Source organism: Limulus polyphemus, unplaced genomic scaffold (assembly GCF_000517525.1).
Source record: "Limulus polyphemus unplaced genomic scaffold, Limulus_polyphemus-2.1.2 Scaffold2131, whole genome shotgun sequence".
In the NCBI taxonomy this organism is placed as follows: domain Eukaryota; kingdom Metazoa; phylum Arthropoda; class Merostomata; order Xiphosura; family Limulidae; genus Limulus; species Limulus polyphemus.
Genome location: NW_013667741.1, coordinates 125,992 through 132,762, shown reverse-complemented (window position 1 = coordinate 132,762; position 6,771 = coordinate 125,992).

The window sequence follows — 6,771 nt, the reverse complement described above, 5'->3', positions numbered from 1 at the left end:
AAATAGGTATTTATTTAACATTTTTGACATTTTTGTCTTGGAAAAACATAAATGATTGTTTAAGACACACGATTTACATCCTACACATATGAATTCACCACAACAAGGAAATTCCGGATTACGTTTCTTTCTGTCAATAATGACAAAAAACTTTTACACAGGTAAAAATTATCACACAAAGATTTCGTTTGTCTACTATTCTTTGATTTATGTCGATCGTAACATTCTACAGATTTACAAAATCTGTTAGAATCAGAACACACTATAGATTGCATTCATTACTATAACAAACTTTACAATATCCTGAACAATGATGTTTATTTAAATGATCAAATGCTTTATTTTTTCTGCGGTAGTTAAAATAATTTCAGGTGTGAAAAGGTCCTTATTCTGTAAGCATGTGCTTATTGGTTTATCCAGATGGTTTAAATAAACACATACTCTTACTTTATCTCTGCTGTCTAGATGTTTCATCCAGTACGTTTGGAATGTTCGTATTGAGAGTGTCCATAATACATGTGAGTCCGTGTGCTTTAGGATTAAAATATGTATATTATATGTAGTAGATGATGCATGCTGCATTGCACATTCTACTTGTACTTTCTAATGATAAAATATCCATCTTCCATGTGAGGACATTTAGCAGATACTTGTATGTCACAGAAAAATGTATTACTAAATGTAATTTGTAAAGAAAAAATAATTTCAGATATGTGAATTATATATAAATTTTGAAAATTTACCTCTCCTTCCATGCTAGATGATCGCTTGACTCCTTGGGAAGTATATTTATCTTATACTTAACATATACATTATACTTAATGTTGAAAATTTACCTCTCCTTCCATGCTAGATGATCGCTTGACTCCTTGGGAAGTATATTTATCTTCATCAATGTGTGTCTGTAAAATAAAGAAGTAAATGAGGTCATTTTTGTATAGAAATTTGTATTAATCAATATAAAAACAACTTACAGTAGTCAGAGCTTCAGTCTCTTCAACAGTTAGAGGCCATGGAAGGAAGTAGATTCCGCCTAGTTGCTGGCACGCATTTCTCTCTAATTTATTTAGATCCTCACTGCTCATCGATAGTGGGACCATAACTTACATAAATATAAGTTATCTGATTATTTCATTTAGTTCAGAAATATATTCAAAATAGATCTGTAACAGTATTTGTTCCATTTAGTCCAGAAATATATTCAAAATAGATCTGTAACAGTATTTGTTCCATTTAGTCCAGAAATATATTCAAAATAGATCTGTAACAGTATTTGTTCCATTTAGTCCAGAAATATACTCAAACTAGATCTGTAACAGTATTTGTTCCATTTAGTCCAGAAATATACTCAAAATAGATCTGTAACAGTATTTGTTCCATTTAGTCCAGAAATATACTCAAAATAGATCTGTAACAGTATTTGTTTCATTAGTTCAGAAATATATTCAAAATAGATCTGTAACAGTATTTGTTCCATTTAGTCCAGAAATATACTCAAAATAGATCTGTAACAGTATTTGTTCCATTTAGTCCAGAAATATATTCAAAATAGATCTGTAACAGTATTTGTTTCATTAGTTCAGAAATATATTCAAAACCGTATTTACATCAGTTGAGTTGCCCATGATTATCACTAGAAGAACTATAAGATATAATATTCACACGAATGTTGAATTCAAAGTGAATGTAGACTGATTGACATTTGTTTACACATGGTCGAGCTGCCAGGTTTGGATGGGTATTGTGAAATAGACTTGTTCAACTCGGAAGTGACCTTTGTCATGTGAGTCATTTTCCCCTTCTATGTAGCATTATATCTGAACATATTCATTCACTCTATTAAAACATTATATTTGATATAATAATCAGTGTCACAGTGTTGAATGCAACTTTCATTTTATTCTAAGCCGACTTAAACCCTCTGACAGTATTTCAAGCACAGTATGTAATAATTGTATGCTAACTGAAATGTCCCGAGAATACACAATTAATATTTAGTATCACTATGTAATGAACTTACATAGATAGCGACAATGTTTTATCATTGTAAATTACAGTATTTGAAATCTTTGTCTAATATATAGCAACAACGATTCTAAATATGGGATAAATAAAATAATAATGAAATTTCACATATTTAAGTAGCATCGATCTTTCATTTTGTTCTAAGCCTATTGATCATTTGCCATATGTTGGGTACAGTATGCAATAATTGATGCTTTATCATACAGTTTAAATAAATTGTATTTAACTGATATGTGTCACTACATAATTACAGTTTTGTAAAGTGAGCCATCTATTTTAAATATATTGTAAATAGGTAGATGGTGACAGTGTTATAGTTAACTTTTATTTTAATAAAAGTTTTCCATAAATATTATATATATTGTAAATGTCGCACGTTTAAGTAGAATAGAACTTTTATTTTGTTCTAAGTGGATTGAAATACTCTGACAGTTTTGAATATATACTTATATTATATACTTTTGACAGAATATAATAATCGTATGCTGAGTAACAAAACTCATTTAAACATTATGTATGGTGCACATATGTAGAGTTCATTATTAAATACATTGTATGTAGATAGATAAAGATATTGTATTATAATTATGGTCTAACTGAATACATTTAGCCCTTTGTAAAGTGGATAATAATCTTATGAAGTGTTTATTATTACTTTTATATAATGATTATAGTAACTGAAGTATTTGTTAAGGATGTATGAGAGTATATGACAAACAATGAATTGTATAATTCATGTTACTAATAAAACTTTGTTCATAATTTATGGTTCTTGGAGTAGCTAATAAGTTATTGTGAAATAGACTTGGTCAACCCATAGCTAACTGTATGATTTTTCTACCAAGCCTATCAGTAGCCTTGAATATCAAACACTTTGGACTGTGACCACATGTACTTAATCTGTGATTCATCATGCATTACTTATATTTCTTTGAACTGGTGTGTTTTCATCAAACTCTGCTCTACTTCTACATTGCAACACAATCAGCATTTATTTCACACCTTTGCAAACCACATAAACTTTGTAAACTCAGAACTGACCTTTGTCATTCTTAACCCGGTCAAAAGATACATATTATAATCAATAATCGCCCTACGACTAAATGTAATAAATGAATGACAAACTGATGACTATTATTTAAAATACCAGAACTTTCAGACTATCTAAGATACTATCAGGAAACCGCACATAAACAAGTGACTTAGATTTAGTTGATCATACATGCTGTTTCTCCATTTTCTATTATACATACCCAAGACTAATGAACCCTATGATCTCAAACTGATGTCAAACTAGAACACTCATATAGACAGTTAATGTAAGAAAAAAGGATTGTGACAACACTTGATCAAAGATTAAACATATAAAGCTTTTTTTAACTCAACATACAGTTTATCAAGTCTGACTCATCACTGACAGTGAAAGTGAAACAGTAAGTGTCCTACAGAACATTGAAAGAAGTTATGTTTTCCATACTTTCACAATAGTTATGTTCATTTGGAGGTGTATTTGTTAGCGATCAATGACTATATACAAAATGAATGGATAAACTGTAAGTCATTCATTTATTATTTTTAGTTGTAGCAACTTGTATTGGTACAGATTTTAAAATATGCAAAATAATGGTTTTAACATAATTAAATCTAGACATTGATCATATATGGAAGTACTGTCACAGCATATTTGTTAAAATCCTACATATAGTTGTTAAATAATAGTTTTAACATAGACATTGATCATACGGGGAAGTATAGTATTTGCCTTTGTAAAACATGAGATATAAGTATCATGTGTAAAATATTATGTCAAGTTATAAAGTCAAATTAGTAAAAGTGTTATTTCATAATAAACATTTTACTGATGATGTAAAATGTCGTATAAAGTCAAATTAGTAAAAGCATAAGTTTTAATTACTGTATGATATTGCATTTTTTAGGGTGATTTAAACATATAGTCATGTATTGTGTGCACCATTGAGTCATGGTGGCTTAGCAATAAGTTCTCTGTTTTGTGGATGGTGTAGAGATATGTTCTGTATAATCATGTTACTGAAAATTTTTAAACACTTGATTGAGTAAGTTTTAATTAAGATATAGTCCTTTTAGGACAGGAAATGTAATTAACTAATACATTAGTACTGAAAATCTTTAATCACATGATTGAGTAAGTTTTATTTATTGTATCGTCCTTGTACGACTATTTAATTAGTGTTAAGCATCCTTTTTAGGATAATTTAATTATACATTACTTAATTAACTAATGAATTAGTAATTAATTATAGATATGTTGAGACATTTAGTGTATGAGTCATGGCAGCCTAGTAATTCATCCTCTACTTCGTGGTACTATTATGTAATCATCCATTATAGCCAACTTTCATGATGGCCTAGCAACACATCTCTAACAACTCGTCCTCTGGTGCTAAAGTTTGGAACTATGACATCATGACCACCTATCATGGTGGCCTAACAATGCTTCCCTATCAATGTGCTTTCTGATGGTAAATTTGGAACTATGACATCATGGTCGCCTGTCATGGTGACCTAATAATGTGCCCCTGGTAGTAAAATTCGGATCTGACGTCATCGATGACATCACTCCTGGAAGTGACACAAGTGTGGCACCCTTTGGAAGCAAATGTCGGAACTATGACCTCATCATATTTGATGACATTCCCCTACCCTTCACTGAAGTGGCATCCTTGGGACGCTGAAGTGCTGCCTTAACTACTTATATATACATATATGTGTGTGTGTGGGTGTTATGTGTTATGTTGTCTAACTTGAATTTGTTCTTATGAGTTGCAATCCATAAAGAGCACAACTTTCAGGCAATAAAGAACTGGAATGAATTTTACTTGTCATAAGACATTAGTATTAGGTCTATTATATATTTAAGGCTGCATTCTTCATCTAGTTCCTTGGATATTTTCAAGAATTAGAAGAATTTTCAGGAATTATAGCATCCCAGCTACAGTGTGTTCGTCGTATCCACTGCCAACGATGCGTCTTACTCAATCCAGAGATCATTAGGCCAGTTGAGATACAACAAACATTATACATTTTTCTAACTCCTGAAAACCTTTGAGGTTTTAGATAAAGAATGCAGTGCTAAAATATAATAGACCTAATTCTAATGTCAAATGGAAAGTAAAATTAATTATAACCATGCTTTGCCAGCTTTGAATTGGTGCTTACACCTTGTTACAATTGTTGTTGTAACAAATGACTTATAAAAATAGTGTTACAACCACTACTGCATCGGTGGCAATGGTTCGTTTGTTTTTTGAATTTTACGCAAAGCTATACGAGGGCTATTTGTGCTAGCCATCCCTAATTTAGCAGTGTAAAACTAGAGGGAAGGCAGCTAGTCCTCTCCATCCACTGTCAATGCTTGGGCTACTCTTTTACCAACAAATAGTGGGATTGACCATCACATTATAACACCCCCATAGCTGAAATGGCGAGCATGTTTGGTAGGATGGGGATTAGAACCCACAACCTGCAGATTGTGAGTTGAGCACCTTAACCACCTGGCCATGCCAGGCTTCGGTGGAAATGGATATAGTGAATATAGTATAGTTGAAATGCTATTATTATACAAATTATTATACTTATTATTATAGAAAATCCATTACGGACTAAATAAAGAATGCAGTGTTAGAAAAATACTAGGCCCAATAATAATGTCTTATGGTAAATATAATTATTTATAACCGTGCTTCACCACCTTGAAAAAAGCATTTAGACTATAACAATATTTTTTTTCAGAATGTTAAAGTTTCAATAAAATCATTTAAAACATGACTGATAATTTCTGTCGCATAATGGTGTAACCAGAATCTTTCACTGGCATTGGTCAAGGGACATCTTTGGTTCTTATAACTAAAATATTTGTGAGATTCTAGATTTTTCTTTGGAAAAATGAAAATAACTGATTGGCTTATACAATGTTAATGGAAAAACACTGTGTTATAAAATGCTTTCATGGTATACCTATTGTTTTCATTAGTTTTAATTTTACATGCACGTAGAAAAGAGTTACATCACTGTCTTTTCTGGTTTTGATTTCCTATTTAAATTTCCCATGTCAATCTGAACTTTGTTTACACACATATAGTAGTGTTACAGCTCTAACTCGTTGTCCTTAGGGAACTAATTGTTCCCTACCTTTTGCTCTGATCTTCTATGACACAGTTACACAATTACCTGAATATAATGTGACCCCTTACAGATATAGATAATGGTAATTGATTGTGCTGATTGTTATGAACTATTTTACCAGATCAGCACAGCTTGTGACTAATAAGTTACCTGAGCAAAGAATGTTTTGTTTTTGAGTACCCGAGGAAGTACAGAAAGATATATCAAACTTTAACTGTTTGCTGGTAGTTGTTATACTGAATACTATAAGATATGGAGAAGATATGCATTTTACCATATTATCATCATTCTAATATACCTGGCAAATTTATCGAGCAAACTTCACCCTAGTAAACTGGACAACACAGCATTAGTCTATTGGCTGTTTTCTAAAATCCTTTCACCTTTCTATTGTTATGTTAAAGTTACATATGTATAAAGCTTTTAAAGTTGTCATCCCTGTAACTGACATGGGAATCAAGTAATCTACTATGAATATGTGACAAGCAACATTAGGGTTATGGTCTTTCTGAAGGATTATCTTAACCATCTCTTGTGTCTCCTGAGCATGACTGATTAAGTGATTGGGATTTTAATTGTTAG